The sequence below is a fragment of the Rattus norvegicus genome, chromosome 12 (genome assembly GCF_021556685.1).
Source record: "Rattus norvegicus strain SHRSP/BbbUtx chromosome 12, alternate assembly SHRSP_T2T, whole genome shotgun sequence".
Classification (NCBI taxonomy): domain Eukaryota; kingdom Metazoa; phylum Chordata; class Mammalia; order Rodentia; family Muridae; genus Rattus; species Rattus norvegicus.
This window is the reverse complement of record NC_141545.1, coordinates 52,606,818-52,630,502: the sequence shown is the minus strand read 5'-3', so window position 1 is coordinate 52,630,502 and position 23,685 is coordinate 52,606,818. Positions and strand designations below refer to the sequence as shown.

General features: G+C 46.1%; 1 protein-coding gene across 4 annotated transcripts in view; it reads left to right on the top strand.

The window, feature by feature from the left end:
* Ttc28 (tetratricopeptide repeat domain 28) overlaps window positions 1-23,685 on the top strand; it is a 442,550-nt gene that overhangs the window by 186,513 nt on the left and 232,352 nt on the right. The window lies entirely within an intron of this gene.

Sequence of the window (23,685 nt, the reverse complement as noted above, 5' to 3'; positions counted from 1 at the left end):
CTATGCCCAGGCACCGCCACCGCCTTCCTCCTCTTCTTCCTCCTCTCCTCCTCTTCCTACTCCTCTTCCTCTTTCTCTTCTTCTAGACTTATATATTCGTTTTATGTCTATGAATGTTTTTCATGTATGTATGTGTGCGTGCTATGTGCATGCATGCCCCCCTGTAAGAAGGGGCATCTGATCTCTTGGGATTGGAGGTATAGATGCTTGGAAACTGACATGTGGGTGCTGGGAATTTACCTCGGGCATTCTTAGCTGCTGAACCATCTTACCAGCCTGTGGCTGAGTCTTTTAATGTATACTTTAATATTCGATGTGTGTGTGTGTGTGTGTGTGTGTGTGTGTGTGTGTGTGTGTGTGTATCCTCCTGTACTATTACCAGATTCTATTTGAGGCCCAAGTCTCTATCTCTGTTTCATTATGAGAAAACCAAAACTCAGGGACAGTAAGCAATGACCTTAGGACTAGGGCTCCAATAAAGAACCAGCCACAGAGAGCAGTGTAAGAGTGCTTGGGTGTGTTGGTGGCCTCAGAGCCTCTCTGGAAGCTGAGCCGAGCCCAGGAGCCAGACACTAGTCTGGAAACAGAGCGTGACCTTCCTTTCTCCTAACTAAAACTGTCCTTGGCACTGTCCACGTTGCTTCCTCATGAGATACTTCACTGCAGGTGGCTCAGTTACAGTGGACTCCAGCTCCTCTCAGGGCCGGGATGTGTGCCGCCTTACTGGTTTTACTTCATATGTTGGCCAACATTCAGGGTTTGCACATTATGTAAGAAACACAGTATCCAGGAAAAGAGAAACATGACTTTCATTCAATAGATTACTTCTTCAGGTTGATTGTGACTATTAGATAACAAGCCCAGACTTGCTAAAGACAACCTTGTAACAGTAAGTCTTTCTGTACAGTTTAAGCATGGAACTGTATCCTTCGATTTTAATTTGCAGAGCAGATATCTCCTTGGTGGCTACTACTGGTATTATTTTCCTTTCAGGCTAAAGCTTTTCCAGAATTACATCAAATGGACCTGCTGTTTGCCAATTTCATGGAAGCTGTAATAATTCCTTTAGTAGATTCTATTTATAGATCAAATGTCTGACTAAATATAATTACTTACAGCTAAATCCGATCAAAGCAATAAGCTCAGAATAATTTATATGGAATTTAAAACAAAGGAGGGAGGCAGGGCTTACAGGGAAGGGCGTTCTCACTTGTTTCTCTAGGAAAAACATGGCTGTTTTTTCAAGCCATTGTCTATATTTGTTTTTAAAAAAACATAACAAAGCAAAACAAAACAAGGACCCAGCCTCTGTCTCATCAGTGTCCTTGTAGGACGCAGTCTTCTCGTCAGATCTAAGCTGGTAATTATCAGGACTAATATGTGGTAACTGACTGATAAATCATATTTCCTTTGGTTTTCCTGGCATCAGAGTAGTTGTATTCTTTCAAGGGTCCTATCTTGTCGTCTTTCCTTTGTTTGTTAGGATCCAGGGGGAGGAGAAGCAGACCTTCCCGGTCAGTGCAGGTTTTTTTCAGGTTCCTGGGAGACCCTAGGATAGCTAATTGCTAGAATTATTTATTTTCTCAGCTGTAGTTGGTGGCTTCACAACTACCTATCAACCAGGCTTCCATCCCGCTAGTGACAGGTCTGCACCCTTGCTGTCACCAGAATGCCTCCAGTTAGGCGGGCTTTTGTTGCTCCTCAAGTTTGAGAGGGACCGAGGTTCCCTGGCTGTGATTTCAGGCTGTGCCATGTCTGGAGCCAGGCAGAGGTGCCTCCTGCTTCCCAGGGTGGGTGTGGATGGCTGCTCTGTCTCCTGGCCCTCTACATTCTGGACCTCTCCATTCTGCTTTTGTTGTTCATGAATCTGTCGTCCCTTTCTCTCTCTCTCTCTCTCTCTCTCTCTCTCTCTCTCTCTCTCTCTCTCTCTCTCTCTCTCTCTCCTGATCTGTTTAGTTGGCTTTCTCTCTCTATAGTATCTGAGATCTATAAAGAAAGAGGTCTCTCTGTTGACAGTTGTAAGAGCTCCAGGATGTGACTTGGGCATCCTTCCATGTTTGTTGAGGGTTTGTGCTGTGCAAGGCATGTGGGAAAGGAGAAGGAAGTAACGTCCTTGTTGCACACGTTGTACTTGAGAGAAAATAAAAACCTAGTGGTAAGAGCCGTTCTGAGAGGCAGGCGAAAACCAAAGGCCCGTGCCCTTCCGTCTCTCACACACTAACTATCCACGTTCAGTGTGTATGGTGTGGACGGGTTGTTGCTCTGAACATTTGCTTACTCATGTCGGACCAAAGCATAAGAGAGAGAGAGAGAGAGAGAGAGAGAGAGAGAGAGAGAGAGAGAGAGAGAGAGAGAGAGAGAGAGAGCACGAGAACACGAACAAATACCAGAGACTTGACTGTTAACCGTGTCAGTGATGCAGTCCCATCCAAGTCTGTAGGTGTGGTTCTCCCTGCTCTCTGAGGGACAACACTGAGGAGTTGGGCCTTGTCTGCATTTTCATTCATCTTCCTGGAGATGATGGTGGTTTCCTCAAGCACAGGATCCTCCAGGCTGGCTTGACCATTACAGGATGCTTGTGTGATAATTCAGAATCCATTAGTCTTAAAGTCACCCTCCTGATTTAATTATGGCCCTTAAAGGAGCCGTACTTCTCCATGACCAAAGATTTAAGAATGATAATGTTCAGACCAGCCAGCTCTTTGAACCAGTTCTTTAAACACAGCCATTAATTTCTTCATCTATACGGTAAGAGGATTCAGCTTTCCAAGCCCTCCTCTCTCTATGGCTTTATGTTTTTATCCTTCAGTTAAGGAACATTTCACAAATCGCACATTTTGTTCAAATCCTTGTTTGTACCAATGCCCCCAACAACATATGAATTTCTTTTCCCACTGCACAGAGCTTTATATCTTCTGGGTTTAATCTGAAGATCAATCGGGGTATAATAATAACCCCTCAATTACCCAACTAATGGAGATGAGGAATTGTTTAAACAAAGCACCATTTTGTTCATTCTGGGATCCAGTGCTGGGTGGCTGCAGTTTCCTCCCAAGGACTCTCCTCAGGTCAGCGTCTGTCTGGCACAGTGTTCCCTCAAGGCTGCCACCAGCCAGGCTCCCACTGAGTCTCCTCAGGTCAGAGTCTGACTCGATTCTCCCTTGACTCTGCCACCAGCCAGGCCGTGTTTGACCACAGTCTGAGGCTTTGTCTGCAGAGCAGAGTGAGTTTCACCTGAAATGCTGTGCACCATTTACATTCGGTGAGGTGCAGTTAGCAACTATAGGGTGAGAGCTGTGTAGTGGGTGTGGTTTTGGTAAAGAAGAGACAGGGCTTGCTCGATTGCTAGGTCACTCGTTCTGTACTATGAATGCGCCTTGGACTGGGCATCTCAGGATATGACATTTACATGTTCTCTACTAACCTCATCCTTGGGCTTCTGAGGTAAGGCCTTCACTTTCTTCAGCAAGGCTCTGTAAGTCTGAGGTTATGCATAGTAATGGTCAGGGAAAACGCTTGGTGGGTAAGGTGCTCATGAGGCGTAACTGAGAGGGAGAGTGGGTGGAGACTGGGGGGTTCCTGAGAATCACTGCACAGCCAGCCTGCCCCACCTGTGAGCTCGGCATTCAGGAGGAAACCTTTTACAAAATAAGGTGGCTGGAATGGAAAGATGGCTCAGCCGTCTAGAGCACTGGCTGCTCTTGCAGAAGGTCCTGATTCAATTCCCAGCACCCACATGGGGACTCACAACCATCTATAATAACATTTTCAGGGCATCCAATGCCCTCCTCTGATTTCAGTGGGCCCTAGGGACACATGTGATACAGAAACATACATGCAGGCAAAATAGTCATACACACAGGGTATAAATAATATTTAAAGATCAGATGAGGCTCGTTGAAAAAGATACCCAGCATTGACTTCTGGCGTCCACACTTGTAATGGGTATTAGCAGGAACATAACACCCCAGATATAAGCATACACGCAAAAATAAATGTAGTGCTTTGTAGAAATGGTTATATACTCAGTCTGTACTCAGTCATTCTGTCACAGTGAAAGTTCAAAGAGGTGTGCTGTGTAAGACCGGGCAAGACACAGAATTATATATACGTAAAATGTTCATTTATCTCTCAAGATGGGTGCATCTTGCTGTAAAGAAATGCATTATACAGAAAGTCAGGTTTCAGCTGCAGGGACTAATGAGAGATCTGTTTGTAGAGGTCTGAGCAAAATCAGGAAGCTGACTGAACAGTGAGCTCTCTGGGGACAGCCTCACTGCGGGGCCGGTGCCACTTCCTCAGCTGGAGATAGATGGAGAGCCCTGGCACGAAGCTCCTCCTCAGGGAGTCTGTGGAGAAGCTGAGTTAGGAGACAAGAACAAGTCAAGCCAGGCATCAGTGAGGCAGGGAGTGCCTCCCTCCCAGCAAAGTGAGCCGGGGGTTGGGGGAGGAGAGCTGGGTTATCTGTCCATAAAGGGAACTGGTATGGCAGACTGTGGAAGGCACTTAGCATGGTCACCACAGAAAGGACAGCTGTCAATTAACAGTAAATTCAACTTCCAAACAGAATAAAGTACACCCCTGAATATACATGAATCCTTCTATTCTTGTGCGTGAGAATTTATTCTGCAAGCACTTCACAGATAATGATTTCCACTCTGCCTTTCGCATCCCTTCAGGAGAGAGAGTTGTATATAATTGCTAAAAGCCGAGCCTAGCTCCAGAGATTTGTTTCCTTCTGTAAATCCTCATTTTATTCAAGAAAAGGAGATGGGCTAGTGGTGTTGACATTTCCTTTAAAGCTGATGAAAGATATTTTAAATTAAGCATGAATCTTTGAAGACCTCATGGCTCATTTTTAAAACATGACCCATTCTCTGTAGTGCGTGAACTGTGAGTAAGGAGCCTTTCTGCATATGCACTCAGTGTTTTCTTTTGAACGACTCATTACTAATGTAATTATCGGACTTGTTACAACTGATCACACACAGGATGATCTTTTTCTGTAAGTTTCTGTAATCCATGTATCTCTGATATGACATGGATGCCTTGCCTTTATTGATAAACCAACTACCAGAGTCTTTATCCCTGAGCAAGAATTCTGTGTGAGGAATACACACACACAGATGTGCACCAACACACACACATGTGCACCAACACACACACACACACACGCACACACACACGGCCCTTTAGTAATTCTTGATGTATTTGTGGGTCCTGAAGATTTAGCCTTAGTGTTCAGGCTGCGAGCATGCCCCACCTTGCTGTGGCCCCTGTACTGTCTGCTCAGCTGTGCAAGAGAAAACCTGGACAGACAACTTGCCTGCTGCCTGGGTTCATTTCTAAACCCTATCACCATAGCCTCGAAAGGTTTACATTTACTATCCCAGAGTTAGCTCTGTTATTTTGAGCTTTCACAAGCTGACCCCCCCCCCCGTTCCCTTTTGGTAAGAGCTTTGAAAAGCCAGGACCCTTTTTAATTCTTGATTCAGATCTGAGCTTCTGCCTGTTATTGGGGAACTAGAATCACCCAGCAAATCAGGGCCAGTCAGAAAGAGAAAGGGCCCTCTAATTAGGATGTATCAGGAAGACGGAGAGGCATGAGCCTGTATTGTCTCTGAAGACATCAGGGGGTCCCTCCAGACCAGAGGAAGGGCAAGGTGTCCTCTGGTCTCCCCACAAGATGTCTGTTTACTGCACTGCTTGATCCCAGTCTCTAACAAGCAAAAGGAGACAGGTTGCAAAGGGATGCAAGTTGAATTCCCCCAAAGGGCACTTGCAGGTCCACTGAGCAGACACTGAGTTCTTTTACAGGTTAACACCATAAGGTGATCTCGAGGGTAGGGTTTATTCTAGATGATAAGTGTCTTTACAGAACTTGGAACCATACTAACATATTGCAGGGTGTTTATTTTGTTAGTATATTTTGTAAAATGTCTTTGCACATCCTTTCAGCACCGCCCACTGCTCTGTTGGTTTAAACACCTGTCCTACTAAGCAGAGAAGTCACACAGCACAGCGTATGCTCGCGACTCCAATGTCACTTCACAGAAATACTGTAGCATCATGTTTCCACAACAACACAGAAACATTCTTTGTAGTGTTGTAACATTACAGTAAAACACAAACAAATGGTGGGTGGGTGTGCAGAGCAGCATGTCTGCCCAGACTGGGTGACTGACTAGCATTTCAGCAGTGCACAAAGATTGGAACGTCGCAGGTCCAGGGACTGAGTACCTGGCTTGGACTGGTTCTAGTCTCATGAACAACCATTCCTTGCCCTCCTCTGTGTTGGATCTTACATCTTGTGGCTGACAGACAGAAACCTATCTGGCACGTGTGGGTAGATTTTAGCTTTATGGTTCCCCATGTAGCATTTCTCCAGTGGGGCATCCTCCTCTGTCAAGTCCTAGAAACTTGCTTTTGCCTGGGTAAATCGGTCCCGTTTGGAGCCATCATCACACTACAGAGATCTGTTGAATGTTTGTTACTTTGATTGTGATTTTTTTTTTTGCACATCTGTCTTTCCTGACTGCTGTTATCTACAAAGACCAGAATGTCTTCATGCTTACATCTATCGGCTAGAACTCTCAAAGTAAGGAAATGCTAAGAGAGGTTGTGGAAAGAAGTGAGGACGCATAAGTAGACATTTAAAGGCCATTGAGAGGAAAATGATCTGCATGCTCATGAGCTTAAAGTGGCCTCATAGGATCTTGACCTGTTTACAGCATCTTGTCTTGTTCACAGGATCGTTAGGTGTTCACAGGATCTTGACATGTGTACAGGATCTTTGAGTGTTCAGGATTTTGGCATGTTTGTTTAAGGATCTTGACATGTGTACAGGATCTTGGTGTGTTTACAGGACTCTTGGCTGACATTGTTTCTTTGTATAGTTCACGGCTGTTAAAAAACGGCATGGGGGAAACAGATCCAGTACTGGAGAAAGGTGAGTCGGGAGTAGCATTTCAACACAGAACCGACAGCCGTCACTGTGCAGTTGTGACTCAGAAAGTCCACACATCCAGAACTGAGCTGGACTACATAGAAGGATTTCTGGCAGTTAGATTAAAGTCAGCATTCCTTAGGAACTTGTGAAGTGAGAGTCATTTCCCTTGCCTCTGGCAGAGGGGAAACCTGGCTCTCCATGGACTGTACCTGTGGCTGAGGCTATCAGCACTTCAAAGCCCACGCTGGCCTCCTGGCTCCTAAAGTTCCTATTCAAAAGCGCCATTATACATTTCAAAGCTCTCTCACTGCTGTAGGCCACGTGGTGAGTGGCATGCCCTGCCTTGGCGTTTCAGTAGTAATTTTTTTCATTACCAATACTGATAAAAATAGATTTAATTAGACATGTGCAAAGGATCTAATTTTGGTTCTGGTTCTGTATTGTACTACTCAACAAGACTTGGCAATATTTTCTAGTACGCTGACAAATTCAGAGTAAAAAAAAAAGAAGTGTTGAGAAGAAGTACACAAAGGACTGTGTGTGTGCACGTGTTAATAACGGCACGTAGGTTTCATTCTTTCGTGTGTGTGTGTGTGTGTGTGTGTGTGTGTGTGTGTGTGTGCGCGCGCCTGTGTGTATGAATGGATTTCACCACAGAGAGCAAGAGTTATGTTCTTGAAGTATTTGCAGAAACAGCCCCTGGGCAGGCAGAGATGCTGAGGCCATTAGCACTAATGAAAAGAATCAGCAGAGACTCCCTAGATGGCTTGTTTGCCCTTGGCAGCCCTGCATGTGACGTCAGGTGGGTGTTCTGTTGTTGTTGTTGTTGTTTTGTGTTGTTTTTCCCGAGTTTTGCTTCTGTGCTTGCAGGTTCCCACTTCCTGGCAGCTAAGCTTTCAGCAGTGACACATTTCATACCTGTCTATCACTTTATGACTTTATTACCTGCCTTTGTCCCTCCCTCCTTCCTTCCCTCTGTTCTTCCCTCCCTTCCACCATCAGTCAGTCCATCCTCAGACTCTCCCAGGCCCCACCCCCACCCCCCCAGTGCTGGAATTATAGGCAGGAGCCATTGCTGGGACCATTCTGATATCAGATGGTCACACAGGTCACACTAGGGCTCTGGTTGTAGTTAAGGTGCTGAAGTAGAGCTACGGTCAATTTGTTGCTGACTGAATTTTTAGAAGGGTTTATTTTTACTGGTGTCAGTGCGTGTATGCACACATGCGTACAGCTCTCCTTGGACTCCAGAAGGTTCACTAGAGCTGTAGTTACAGGATCGGAACCTGGTCCTTTGCAAGAGCCATCGCCACAGCTTCCCCCAACCCACGCCCCTGTGAGAAGGGTGCCCTTGTACTTGGTTTTGAGAGTGTTAAACAAAAAAACAGAGGGAAATAACTTTTAAGAGAGCACATAGTACCTCAGTATATGTTTTATTAGAGAAGAATACTGGCTTCTTGGAGTTGTTGGTGACAACAAAGGACCTGGGGAGGGGTGGGGAGGGGAGGGAAGGGAAGAGGAGAGGAGGGGTGGGGAGGGGAGGGGGAAGGAGGGAAGGGGAGGGGAGGGAGTTGCTCACACATTTAGATGCCATATAGCTATGTTGGCTACATGTCATCCTGGTGAGATGGTTTTGAGGCCCAGATTTTCTCTTCTGTGTATGTGGTGGGAAGGATAGGATGCTTTATGGAGGTCGGCCCTGGACGCTACTGAGTGTGGGCTGATGCAGTCCTGCATGCTGGTCTGGAGTCTCTGACCTGACCCTGCTGCCCGCACATCCTACCGCAGCTGAGACTTTGATGCCGGTGGAGTGGCCTGTGGTGATCTGTGATCAGCTCCCTTCTCCACGCTCGATGGCAGCAGGTAGTGCCTGGCCTTGCTGGGAACATGGTTGTCTGTCTGTCATTGGCCCTTAGACTCACTAAATTTTATCTGAGACCAGTGACTGTCACCGAATCTAGAAAGGGTTTCTGTTTTCCCCTCAGTCGTTTTTCCTAGATCCTAGGAACAATGCTGAAATATATAGATGCTCTTCTTTCCTTTAAAATCTGTTAAAGGTTCGAGTGTGTGCTTGGTTCTAGAGGGCGTTGGATCCCTGGTACTATAGTTACAGACAGTTGTGATTCACCATGTAGGTGCTGGGATCTGAACTCAAGTCCTTTGTAAGGGTAGGCAGTGCTCATAACCACTGAGCCATCTGTCCAGCCACCAGAAGCACTTCTTTCCTGTATCCAGTAAAATGTGTCTCGTGTGAACAGAAACAGACCCTTGGATTCTAGCTGGGTGTTGTGTCTAGCTGGAAAATTGGTGTCCGTTTCCCTTGATCTGTCACTAAGTCGTTCGCTAATTCAGCTTACAGCCTGGTTTCAGAGGCTGTCCCAGGCGAAGGCTGGTATGAAGTGGGCAAGGTTTGTGGCTACCCGTGAAGAGGGCGCCGGTTCATGCAGGGCCAGGCATGGCACCTGAGCTGGCTATTGGAGGAAAAGCTAGGCTGATTCTCAAAAGTCGTGTGGTATTAAGTCTTAGTCGTCATTGTAACCCATATTCTAGAATTCAGACGTCAGACACAAGCCTGTCGGTTGGTAAAATTGTGCCAAACTGTGCTTGAGCAGTGTGGTTATGAAGCAATCTGCTTATTGGAGTTATTGTTGGTATGTATGTGCCCGCGGGCAGAGGACCCCAGGTAATACCAGGAAGTGAACAAGTAAGAAAGAACGAGTCAAGCATGGGACCTGCCCTGGGAACTGGATGAAGCTACACGCCCAGGGTGTCAGGCATCGTAGTGTCCCACACTGTCTGTCAACTGTGGGAACTCCAGGCTCAATACAGACAACTACTTCAAAACAATACGTTCCCTGGAAGGAGGTATTAATTTTGTCTTTGGGGTAGAGAATGCGTTCTGGACATATGAAGGTATTACTGGCTTGGGACAAGGCTTTTGTTCAAATTGGAAGCTCTTTGTAGGGCCATGTTTGGCACACCAGCCAGCCTTCTTGTGTGACCATGTTTACCATGACAGCCACCGCTCTTGTGTGGCAGTGTAAATTGCTGATTAACTGGCTTTATGCATGCAGAGCTGGCACACCTCACCTAGAAACAAACAGAAGTGCTCTACGGAGCCAGTCAGAAGTTCAAACTGACATTTAGAAATTGTAAGCCCAGAGACTTCATGACGAGTAGTGCTGTCAGTTCAAATTCCAGATTTCTACCTAGAGACAGGACAAAGGAGCAGGGCTGATGGCCCGTGAGCTGTGCATTAGCAGATGTGCTCCGGCAATCTGAGCAATCTAAGATGTGCTCGGGCCTCCTTTCACTTGGCTATGATGTTCTGGGTGGTCAGATGTCGTGGGGGAGGGGCAACATGGCAAATGCTTGCAGCAAACACATTGTTGGTTAAATGGATAAAAAAAAAACAACCTCTATTTTTGCTGTTAGGTGATCAATTTGAATGAGCTGATGAGTTGAAATGCATAGAGTTTTACTTCTCAAAATACAGTTCTCTGTTAACACCAGGACAACTAAGCCACATTTCACCATCTGGAAAGGTGGACCTTACAGAGCAGAGCGAGTGCTCAGAGTGGGCTGAGGAGGCGCCTCGTGTGGTTCAACCCAAGGAACTGAATTTGAGCTCTGTAACCATCATTAAAAAGAAAAAAAATCATGGTGTGGTGATTTATTATCCTAGCCCTGGGGAGGCAGAAGTAGATTTGGGATGGTGGGGCTGCAGGCCGGCTATCCCTGTCTACTTAGGGAGCTTCAGACCAGTGAGAGACCCTATCTCACAAAGAAGCCAGTCAGCACCTGAGGAATGATGGCATTGTTGGTTGTCCTCTGGCTTCTCTCTCCCCCTTCCTCCCTTCCTCCTCTCTCTCTCTCTCTCTCTCTCTCTCTCTCTCTCTCTCTCTCTCTCTCACACACACACACACACACACACACACACACACACACTCACTCACCCACACTCACAGAGGTGCTGAAGAATACAGCTGTTCCTCCCCTGACCTTCCTTGGTGTCTCCTAGCCAGTAGCTTTCCTGGCTCAAGGGTTTCTACTATTTTCTTGGTAGGTTTTCCTACGGTGTAAGGAAATCATCCCCTGTAGTGGAGCTCTCACACTAGAGAGCTTAGTCTTTCCTGTGACTCTGGAGTCCTCGGATTAATGGTGTATCAAAGTGTCATTAGATGAAATTACTGATGAAAAAAGTTTCCGTCACTTACTTAGTGGCTTTAGGTTGCTGGCTGGCTGGCATCTGGCCTTTAATTCCTGAATATACAAAAATCAATTGAATTAAAAATCTTGACCGCAAGTAACAGAAGTATGCTAGAAATAATTCCCCCTAGTAGCTAAATCCATGTTTCTGTAGACAATGCTGCTGAGTCCATTCTCCCTCTTTACCCTTTACTTGGGAAGCACAGGGCAGGAAGAGAGTCCTGGACCTGGGGCAGAACATGAGGCCTCTTCTTTAACTCCTAGCTCTATGCAATGCAGCTCACTTTCCCTAGTCAGATACAAAGTGAAGATACCTGTTTATGTATATACATTCATACAAACATACACATATATGCATACATACACACATGCACACATACATATATACTCACACGCACACATACATACATGTACACATACATACATACGCATACATACATGTACACATACATACACACATATATACACATGCACACATGTGTTCATGTATGCATATATACATACACGCACACATGGATATATACACAAACATGCACACATACACACATCCATACACACATTCCTACACATACATACACATATGCACACATGTATACACACATAGATGCATGCATACATACACACAAGCACACATACATTCACACATACATACACATGTGCATACATACACACACGTACACACATACATACACATACACATGCATACATACACACATACACACATACATACACACATACACATGCATACATACACATATGCATACATAGGTGCGGGCTTGTTACAGGACTAAAATGACAGATTATTTTGTTTATTCTTATTTCAAGTAGATAGTACAACCATATGGAGCACAGAGGAGTCATAGTCCTGGCCACAGAAGCAGCATGGCTGCCTGGAGTGTCATTCTGAGAAGGAAAAAAATTTTTTTAACTGAAAATAAAATATTTTGATATACTATATTCTGATCACAGCTTCCCCTCTCTCGTCTTCTCCTTACCTTCCCACCCATCCAGCTGGAGACAGGAGTAGGGCAGTAAGGAAACAGAGAGATGGCAGACACACAATCTATGTGTCTATGTGCTTGTCTGAAGCTGGCCTCAGGTGGACTGTTCACACTCTTGTTGAAATGGCACCAATGACCACTGCAACCTAGGACCTCAGTGTGTTCACTTCGCACCGCAGGAGGGAGAGCCTAGCTGGTCTCAGATGTCTGTAGGTAAGCAGTCTCAGGCTGTAAACATCATGGAGGAGGAACCTGTTACAGTCCCTAGTTTTTGCACATACTGGTTATTTATTCTTAAACGCTTGTAGTTGCTCAAAGTCTGTAGTTTACAGGTGGGGAGTGTCAATGACCACTCATCCTTGCAACCGTGGAAGGCTTTGACCTGCTGTTTCCTAAGGGTCTGAGGCACTGGTCCTTGACATGGCTGTGCCCATGTCAACAACACACAGTCACTCGGGGTTCCTTCTGCTTCCTCCGGTTGCTATCTTGAAATCCCAAACAACCATGTCTGGGTGTTTTATATGTGGCAGCAGATAGGCCAGCAGGGTACATGCCTGTAATATGAACCCTGTGCCTCCTGCCACCCCTGTCTTCATTACCACAGGGTCTCAGTGCAATAAGGCCTGGTGCCTCCTCCTGCCATTAGCCGAGTTTGGCTGTAGACACATGGGGCCTACAGTCTGCACACCAACCTGTGAATGGTGCCCTGGAGCATCACATCAGCGAATCCCAAATAAAATTTAGAAGCAACAGGATTTGCAGAGAGAGAGACAACCAAGGAGAAGTTCTTTCTGCTTTTTAAGACAACATCCTCATTCTGCACTGGGCCCCATGAATTATATGCCTCAGAAAATATAACCAACCTAGCCTTCTAAGTGCTTGGAATTTTTAGGACCCTATCAAGATCTCCGTGCCAAGGGTATTTGTGACATCAAAAAGTCTGTTCTGGGAAAAGTAGAGTGGACATCAGGGTAAGAGGAAGGGCAGGTCAAGGGAGTACAGCAGCAACCAGGAAGAAATCATCCCAGTCAGCACATTTATTGAATCGTAGTTGCCCCACAGCTACGTTTGACTCTTCTGTAGCAGTAATTCTTAAAAAGGCTCTACAGAGAAAGGAACAGAGGAGGTGGTAACCTGACTGAGCCTTTGGCTCATAGGAGAGCACTGAGCAGATTTTAAACGTTGACCAGATGAAGTCAAGAGGAGAAAAAGTTGGATGGGATCACCTCTAAAATGTTCACTGAAGACGTATTGTGTGGAGTTTGCTGTTCACTCCTGAGACGAAGATTCTCCTTTCGTCTTTTCCATCTCTTCTTTGAGCCCAAACTAACCCCTTTCCCATGGCTCAGGGCCATCCACATTTAGCTGGCTTCTCAGCGGGCTTCCCGGCCAGCCTGCAGCAGAAGGCCAACAACAACGCCAGGCCTTGGGCTGGGCGTTTGGTTGTGAGATTGGTTGGATTTTGAGAATGCAGCCATGAGGCCTGCGGGGGCAGCCGCCATTTTGTCTCTTCCATATCTAGGGAATCTCTTGGCAGCGACTGTTACTCATTGACTCCCTGGGGGATTGAATTAATGGCTCCCACAGGGACAGAATATTTACCGGAACTTGACAGTTGTGAATACATGTTTAAGATTATTTATTTTGGGGTACATATATCCTTTTAACTGTAAAACAGGAATACCAATCCCTACTTTACAAAGCAAGAGTAGATTAAATTAGGTAAAGTAAGATGTGTAAGATGATAGAATCTTTACATATATGTGATTACTTGTGAAATAAGGTGTTCTCTTCACGACCGTGGCTATGATATGCAAACAAGAGTCATGCTGTGATGTCTGCTTATATATTCACTTAGTTTTTGTTAAAAATCTCAATATCACAAAAGTTGTCATTTTAAAGTTGTAGTGAACCATACTGTAAACATTTCCATGTGGCATTAGGTACACTGATAGCTGTGCAGACAACATCACTGTCCAGTCCCCAAACAGGAGTTCTGCCCCTGGGCTCTGACCTCTAGTGATGCTCACTATGGAGTTCTGTCTCCATGAGCTTGCTTTCCCAGAGTTCCCTGTGATTGTTTCAGGCCAGCCAGGACTGTTCTTGGTATCCAGATTGTTTCACTTAGCATGATGTTTTTGGGGTTCAGCCATGTCGTAGCACTTAACAGAATTTCATTCCTTTTTATGGCTGAATAATAGTCAGTTACATGTGTACATCACTTTTTGCTTATTATTCGGTTGATTGACATGTGACTGGTTTCCACCTGTTGGCTCGTGCGGATGCCAATGCTCTGAGCACTGGTGTGTGCGTGCCTCTGCGAGTTCCTTCTCCCATCATTTTCAGACACACACCTACGATGTGGGATCAGATGCTATTTCTTTCTTTACCTTTCTGAGGACCCACTAAGCAAATGGCTGTATCGTTGTTCATTCCTGTTGTATACCACAGTTCCAGTTTCTTCCTAATCCTTGCCCACTTCTGTAGTCTCCTTACTTTAAAAAGCAAAACAAACCAATAGCTATCCCAGAAAGTCATAGCACTATCTCACTGTGGTTTTGATTTCCTTTTCCTAGGAACTGGTTACATTGTTGTCTCTACTTCTGCACTTATTGGTCCTGTGTGGTCCTGTGTGTGGGTGTGAGGGTGGGCTTAGGCGTGAGCATGGGTTTATGTGTGTGGTGAAGAAGTGATTTTTTGTGTGTGTGTGCCTGGACTTTTGGTGTTATATCCAAGAAAAACACATTGCCAAATACATCACCAAGAAGGCTTCTCTTAAGTTTTTCTTCTAAGACTTTTATAGTTTCATGATTAGGTCTTCCAATTAGGACTTTGAATGAAGTTGGACATGGTTATGGTTTGTATATGCTTGGCCCAGGGAGTGGCATTATTAGAAGGTGTGACCTTGTTGGAGGAGATGTGAACTTGATGGAGGAGGTGTGGCCTTGTTGTGTCACTGTGAGTCTGGACTTTAAGACCCTCATCTAGCTGCCTGGAAGTCAGTCTTCCACTAGCAGCCTTCAAATGAAGAGGTAGAACTCTCAGCTCCTCCTGCACCATGCCTGCCTGGATGCTGCCATGTTCCCACCTGGATGATGATGGACTGAACCTCTGAACCTGTAAGGCAGCCCTCATTTAAATGTTTGCCTTTATAAGAGATGCCTTGGCCATGGTGTCTCTTCACAGCAGTAAAACCCTAACTGAGACATACCATATGGAGAAAGTGACTCAAAACTTTTGGTGTTGTATCTAAGGAAAAAAGAAGATTGCCCAATTCAATACCGTGAAGGTTTCTAAGAGTTTTATAATTTTATGCTTAGGACTTTGACTCACTTTGAAGGACCTTATTCGCGGGATCAGGAAGAGTCAAATGTAGTTCTTTTGCATGTTAATATCTACTTTACGAGAAGCATTCGCTGCAAAGACTCTTGGCTCGTTGGTTGAAGGCAGTAGTGTACCTGGGGCAGGGTTGACTGGATTTTTCTGGTTTTGTTGCTGTTGTTGTTTTCCTCCGTAGTCCCGTTTTGATTCTTGCAGCTTTGAAACCAAGTTCTGAAGTCAGGAAACTGGAGGCTTTCAACTTTGTTCTTTTCCACGATCACTTTGACTGTTCAGGGTCTCGAGAGATTTCATATGAGTTTTAGTATAGGTTTTGTTCTGTCTACTTTTAGTAAATATTTATTTAATTTTTCTTAAAGATTAAAAGCCTGAGAGTTGCAGAGACTGAGTAGCTCTGCAGTGCTGAGTCACAAATGATCGATCCATCAGAGTCATGTCTCCTCCCAAGGCTTAAGAACGACCAAGGAAGATCCTGTGAGCCATGAGCCTGGGAGGATTGGGTTGGCAGGACTGCGGAGCCAAGAACTCACGACACTTGTTACCCACACAAGATCAAGCCAGTCAAGATTCCATCATTGTGTGTGTGTGTGTGTGTGTGTGTGTGTGTGGTGGTTCGTGAGCCCCAGACCGAAACTGAGAAGCTATGGACCGTTGTTTGTTTCTAGGGGAGGGATAATCAGTTTCTTCTAATGGTGTGGCTTCTAGTAGGTTGACCACACTCCAGTGGGTGTCCGCACACCCACAAATGTAGAGACAGCACACTTTGGAGTGAACGAGTCAGGTATTAAATTAAAAAAACCAACATAAAGTTGAGGGGTAGGGAGGTGGGGATGGATCTGGAAGGACTTGGGGTGACGATGAGAATAATATGCTATATGAAATTCTCAAAGAGTTTTATTACGTGTTATTTAACACGTTAGTACTAAATCCCACCTTAAGGTTGTAACATGCTGTAATACGCCTGTACGGACATACTGAGCTCAGCTGTACTACTTTATGAAGGATTTCTACGTTTGCAGCAAGGCTGTTCTAGGACTCAGTTGATCCCCTCACTCTAGGGATGCCTGATTACTTTAAAGCCATATCAAGGTAGTGACACTGTCCCATAACAATGTCCCTGCTCTGTGTTTACTGTTTACACTATTTATATGCATGGCTTCGGGCAAGCTCTCCCTCAGTAAGACTGCTTCTGTCTCAGGGAAATGAAGTACACAGTAGAGTTGGTGTGAAAATTCAGTGTGGCGTGTTAGGACCACTAGGCTTTAGCAACATTCGGGCATCCGAAGAGCATGGCACATCCTAAGCAGCCAGAGAATTCTTCATCTTGGGCAGGCATTGGAGCAGAAGAGTGAGCGGTTGGCCGTTTAAGCTCTTCCTGCTTTGCTTCTAACAGGCTGTGAGACTAGAGATGGTCTGTGGGACAAGCCTTCCCCACTGTGGGATGGGATCCCATGCAGCTCCAGCTCCTCACCTTGTCTTGTGTGTTTCCCATTGGCTCCTTGGAACTCCTCTTTGATGCATTTGGAAGTCTGTTATTCTGGCCTCCTTCTCTGGGCTTCATCTTCCCGTGTTTACCTCCTGTGTGTCCTGCGACTTGGATTTAATTTGATTTCCATTGTGACCTTTGGGTTACCTGCCCAGTCGCTGTCTGTAACCGTTCTGTTTTGTTGTCTGCTTGTCCTCTCCTGTTCAGGTTTCTGTTTTAATTATTTTTCAAGCCTGCCTTGGTGTTTGTTAGACTGCTCCTCATTAAGGTCCGTGGTTTCTTCATCTTCTTCAACATTTAAACACAGTTGTTTTAAACATCTGGTTTGTTGAATTACATTTCATTCTCCCCTTCATGTCATTGCCCTGGGTGATGGCTGACCTTCCTGCCCTCTGTTCCTGGACTTTCCGACTCCTGCTTAATTCAGGTAGCTCATGGCCACCAAGGACACAACCTTGGCACTTGTGTGAGGTGACTCTTCCAGGGCCGAGTCCTCGACTCCTTGCCCTCCTAAGGAGTCCTTTGGCTCCAGCCCCTGCCAATCTTTCTGCTCATTTCCTTACTTCTAGCTCTTGTACATTTCCCTTCATTGGATATAACTCAGCACACGGCTCAAACTCATCTTTATACACGATCTATTCTTGGTATTGAGATCGAGAGATGTGAAATTTAAGATTTAAGAAATTTTGAGATTCAAGCATTGGCCCTGTGCACCGTTTTCGCATATGTTGACTGGAAAGCCTCTTCGAATTCGTAGACACAGACGCAGACATTAGCATATCCCTAAGACGTCTTTAGGATCTGTGATTAAACAATTCTTTTGTTCACACATACTACTCAGTAACAAGCTGATAAATGAGGGATAAATGAGAGAGATCTCATGCCCCAGTCTCTGTTTTGAAGTTAGGAGCACTGACGGATCCTTGAGGTCCCTGGTAGCTTGCATGGTACTTCAGTTCTCCGCTTTGTTTCATTTTAAACAAACGATACACAGATACTAATTAATTAAAGTGGATCAAAGGAGGGAGAATATTCAGAAAGCCCAACACCTGGTGTTTAAAATTGGACTGTACATCAGTAAGAAAGGTCACTATCAATAAGCCACCAGCAGATACTCTAGATGGAACCAGCGGACGCCCCCAGGGACTCTCGTGAAGGGAGAGAGCTGTCCATTTGTGCCTTCCCACTTAACTGGCCTCCTTATCGTCATAAGCAGACTCTGATAAAAGATCACCAACTAAGTGGTTTGCTTTCTCTTGGCTTCCAAGGCTCCTTTAATTTCCCCATAAACACTGAGATAATCTCACTTAAATGAAGTGCCTCCTTGTGTCTGGCAGAGCCTGCGTCCTCGCTTTTCAGCTTTGAAGGGTTAACACTGACTCTGGATGAACATCTGCTGGCCCCATATTGACACAGGAATAAATTATTCATCGTGTAGTATTTGGGAATTTTAAAAGCTCCGTGATGAATTCTACGAAACTATATTGTGTCTCAGACATCCTCAGGCCTCATTATTTTATCGTCAATTATTCACAAAAGCTCCCCGCCTCTCCGCGCACCCACCTCTTGGAGAATATATGGAATTCTAGAGGTCAGGCGGGCACATGGCTGAACGGAGGAGACTGCATCAAGACACGATTTCCTTCTTCTTTGGGTGCTATTTCTTTTGTGGGGAGGATTCCAAAGCTCTTTCTCTGCACCAAAGGCTGAGCTCTGTTGGCCGTGTGTGTGTGTGTGTGTGTGTGTGTGTGTGTGTGAGAGAGTGTGTGCGTGTGTGTGCATGTGTGTGTGTGTGTGTGCGCGTGCGTGTGTGTAGAGCTTCTGTCTGTAGAGCACACATCTTACACATCTTGGGCTGTGTTTCTTGTGTGCAGTGCAGCCAGTCTTTCCCCAGTCACTCTGAAGAAAAGCTGCTTCAGGGATTTTTTTCAGCCTGCACTTGCTATAAAAAGATTGGCTGGTTTTCATGTGAGTGCACAGAGTGCTGTCCTAAGATCTCGAGTCAAGCAGAGGGCTTCCCTGGGTGTGGCTAGAAGCAGTTCCCATTACTCTGCCACTGGGGCATTAACTCCTGCCTTCTTCCTCTGGTTGCATTGTCTATAACTAGGGGATTCTTGAACATGTGTTTGTGTGTGCTTCTGTGTGCGGTACTAGTCTCTGGAGCAAAGAGGTGGATTGATAGAAAAAGATTACCACAACAGCAGTATAGTTTCATCTTGTCCTACGATAGAGCACAGGGCCTTGTGCATGCTTGACCAGCACCGCTTAGTTGCACCCCAACCCCTGCCCATGTTCTGTACAACTCAAAGCCAACGTATTATCCATCTTATCTTTTTCCTAACCTCAAAATAGAACACCACAGCAAAATCTTTGCATCTCTATGATTAACACCAAAGCAAATTTTTGGAAATGCATGTTAGGAAAGTAATTCATGCAGCTTTGAGAAAAGTGTGCTTCTCTGAAGTGCTGCCTACCCTAGGGCTGCTCTACAACATCGTTCATGGGTTTTATGTGCAGAACATGAGGGGAGAGACCAAGAACAATGAGAGATGACAGACCTCTGTCTTCCTAGTGCTCTGTCCATTTAAGAGAGGCCCTGCATCCTGGACCACAGCTCTCCCCTCACCAACAGCATCTCATTAATAAAACTTGATAGAGTTATTTATAGCAGTGCACTGGGACTGGGTGTGCAGTGCACCTGGACTGGCCTTGCACTGTACTGGGACTGGGTGCCTACTGCAATGAGACTGGGTGTGCACTGCCCTGGGGACTGACCATGCACTGCATTGGGACTGGGTGTGCCCTGCATTGGGGACTGACCATGTACTTTTTAGGTTGCCATTTTGCTGAAGTAAATCCTAATGTGTTTTTAGGTTATGGTGAGAAATGATCGATTTTCATATTTTACCCCACAATGACATAGACTCTCATAACTGCTTACATTTGAGGTAAACGTTTACAGAACACTTTAGCTTTCTTGAACTGTCTCTGCAGGGCCGGGGATATGGCAGAGATTGATGCTGTTTCCCAGAGTAGGATGTAGGGTAGAGGTGAGAACTCCGCCCTCTGTGGTCTCGGCTGCATGTTCCGTGACTCCACTGTTCCTCATGCTGATGGCAGATGGATGGGCGTTTGTTCACTCTTGATAATGGACATAGATTATGTCCCCATCTGCCTGGTAGAAAATCAGTGACTGCACTGAACACTGTCCATTTAAAATATTAAATCGCATCAAAACTTATGACATTTAAAGTGCTTTTACAATTTAGTTAAGATAACAATTTCATCTGTTTCCATGTAATTACAGAGGTTCTTAGTCATTTTAATTTAGCAGGCCGGAAAAATATGACCTCTGGCTACATGGCCTTTTCATTGCAGTTCAAGAGTGTGCGTATGCGTGTGTGTGTGTGTGTGTGTGTGTGTGTGTGTGTGTGTGTGTGTGCGTGCTGAACTTGAAGGGGGTTCATTGCTTTCTGTTCTGCTTTTCCAAGGCCTCCAGTGGTCCCCAAGGTAACCCCAGGCCCCTCCTCCCATCTGCTGACAGCACTCAGAGTTTCCAAGTGACAGAGCAGCAAACTACTGATTTTGTTTTCCGTGTCAGGGCACACCGTGTGTGTCACTTGAGGCGTTCTTGTGGGCACTTAGCTCTCTGTGATTATGCACAGGACCCACCTCAGCTTGAGGCGGGAAGGAAATGTCAGACAGGAAAGCATGGGGTGCCTCTCCTAAGACTGAGCATCAGAGAGTCACCCTGGAGAGACCCTGCTGCCCCTGGGCCTCCGCCATGTCACTTCGACTTCTACTTGGCATGTTTGAAGAGCCTGACATTTTGTTTTCCTGTGCTCATTGGATTGAGGAGTGTGGGATCAGAAGCCAATGATCAGTTGGAGGTAGCTGTACCTCTCAAGTAGCATCTGGTTGTGAGGATGAAGGTCTGAGTGTTTGCAAACCAGCCCTCTACTAGTGGGGTCCATCTACTGTGGGGGGGCTGTCCTCTTTGGGCTCAACCATGAGGTAGTCAATCATCATGGCTACAGAAAAGTCTCTCCTCCTCTCAGGTGAGAGCTCGCTCTAAGGATGCTCAAAGCTGTCTTCTCCTGGGCTCCGTTTCTCCACACAATAGACTTGGAAAACTCCATGGCTCTTTCAGAGTTAACCTCTGGAGGCCTTCTAAGTGGACTTGCACCCATGTCTTGAAAGTCCAGAACAGCAGCTGCCCTCCTCCCCCTGCCTCTCAGCCACATCCCACCTTTCAAGGCTGAACAGCACAGGGAAGGCCCCAAGAGCCTCAGCACCCACTTAAGACACGTCTGCAGGTTTGGGGGTGTCACTCCTAATGTCTTACAGAATAATGGCTTTTCCTATAAAGCATTTTACCTTTGGGGTGACCACTGGCTACAAACCTCAAGCATTAGGTAGGCTGTTTCAGGCTAAGGTACAGATTTACAGGGCTCTGGAGTGATGGGAAGATGTCTGCCCCTCTCATGTGTGTTACTGTGGGGTGTGAGTGGAGTGTGAATTTGGCTTTGATTGATTGATAGCAATCTGGTGGTCTTGAGGGAAGATGCCAAGACTGCTGCTTTTCTTCTCGCCACCCTTCTGGTTGGGTCTTACCTGCCCTGAGTGGTCTGGAGAGATCAAGGTGTGGTATGCATCTATGGCTCAGTGACCATGAGTACCATTTCTCGTGCCTGAGGCAAGTGTGACATTAAATGAGGTGCGCCCTGAGTTGAGGAGGATGTGAAATGGGCTCGTGTACTGAAGAGAAAGTGGCAGTCGCTCTTATCAGCTTTTCCTTCACCTTCTGTCCCAGCCACCTGCCTCATTTTCACTTCCCTGTTCCTTGTCTAGCTCTTCTCTGTTATTCTTTTTCTTCTTTCCTACCGCGCCATGCAGTGTGCTGGCCCACACGTCCTCACCATTCCACGCAGTGTGCTTCTGCACATTTCCACACTGCTCCACACAATGTGCTTGTGGACATGCTCCTGATGTGTCACACAGTCTCCTTGCCCCCATGTCCACACCAGGCCACCTCGTGTACTGGGCATTCCCAGCGTCTCTGCTTCCTCCTTTCCCTCTCCTTCCTCCCATTGGCCCAGTGACCGGGCACTCCCTGCTTTGTGTGTTAAGAGACTGCTCAGAAGTGCTCCTGGTACACAAAGGATGGTGTTCTCATTCTTGCTGTCAGCAAGAGCTTCTGTCAGCTTCCTGCCATAGCAGGTGGCAGCCATGGCCCACTGTCAGCCTACTTGGATCTCCTGTTCCCAAAATCTGGCAAGAGTGTGTAGCTGCTGTCGGTACCCCCTTCCCAGCCCCCCTCCTCCAATTTCTAGTAAGCAGAAAGTAGCTTCAGTTCCAGTACTTTCAGACAAACTCGGAGAAGGCCGTGTCTTTCCCCACAGTCGTTTGAGTCCCGATTCTGGCAGGACACATGAGGGTAGGGGTGCCACAAAATGCCAGAGCTCCGTCTGGACAAGTCTGTGATGTTCCCACAGGAAGAATGCTGAACTACCAGGCCCTGAGCTGTACTTGCTGGCCCAGGTGCCTGCTTGCTCTTCTCAGCCTCATGTTCGGTTCTGTGTAATGGGTTATGTCTAGCTGCTCTCCAGAGAGTTCTAGAGACCCCGGACCACAGCCTGTCTGAGGCTGTCCCTGGCATTTGCTAGTCTCTGCTTTCTTTTTCTCCACACAAATTACGTGACCACCAGCTCCCACCCTGAAGATTAAGTAAGGACCCAGACACCTGTGAGAAGTGATTTGCCACTGAACGGCAACCTTTTTCTAAGTAGGAACTCATACTGAATGAGTTCCCCTTTGTTTTAAACATTTTGAGTATGATCTTGTTTGAGAGGAAGAAGACGGACCGTGTAACTTCTGCAGACCTTAAAGCCCCATGGCTTCATGGTTCCTGTCTGGGTTTTGGGCTCTGGTTTCTATAGAGCGATGCGTTTGAAGAAGAGGCTGTGTTAGTTCCCGGAGAAGCCTTCCTTGTTTTTGAAACCAGACAGTCATGCTTATGTGATGATGTTGCCTCTTAAAAATAAAAACAACCGAAAATGAGTTTCTTTGCCAAACTCTCAAAGTGGCTTTGCCTTAGGCACAGCAAATCCATAAAAGGTCACTCGCAGGCCCAGCGGCCATCAGCCTCCTGTGCTTCCGAGGTTAGGGTGGCCTGGGAAGGAGAAAGACCTGGCCCATGCATTCGATTGTCCCATGTGCTGGAAAGGGACGTTGAGGGTTGAGTATCAGCATTTTGGCAAATGCATTTTTTTCTCCCGCTGTCCTGTGAGGTTTTATTTTGGGACCTACCTTTGAAAGTTCTCCTAACTAGAGCTTTACTGGATGTAGCTTGACATTTTCCTTTGTGGTTCCAAATATTTGTGGCTTTTGTGGGTTTTTCTTTTTAATTTTAGTTCCTGCAATATTAAGACCAGCTGGTTAAAGTTATTTATTTTGATACAGAAAGGTATTATGACTAAACCACGCGGAATAAAACTTGAGTCAGGGAGGTGGGCGGCTGCGGGGAGAACGAGGGGACTTCACGTCAGAAGAGAGTTTGCACCCTTGCCTGTTGCTCCAGAAGTGCATGTGTGAGGAGCTGCTGTAGGCGGCTCAATCTCGTAAGGCTCCTCCCGCACCCCATTGGTTCACCTGCTTCAGGTACATTGAGGGGATGTAGTGGATTTGCCCGGTGCTGGTGC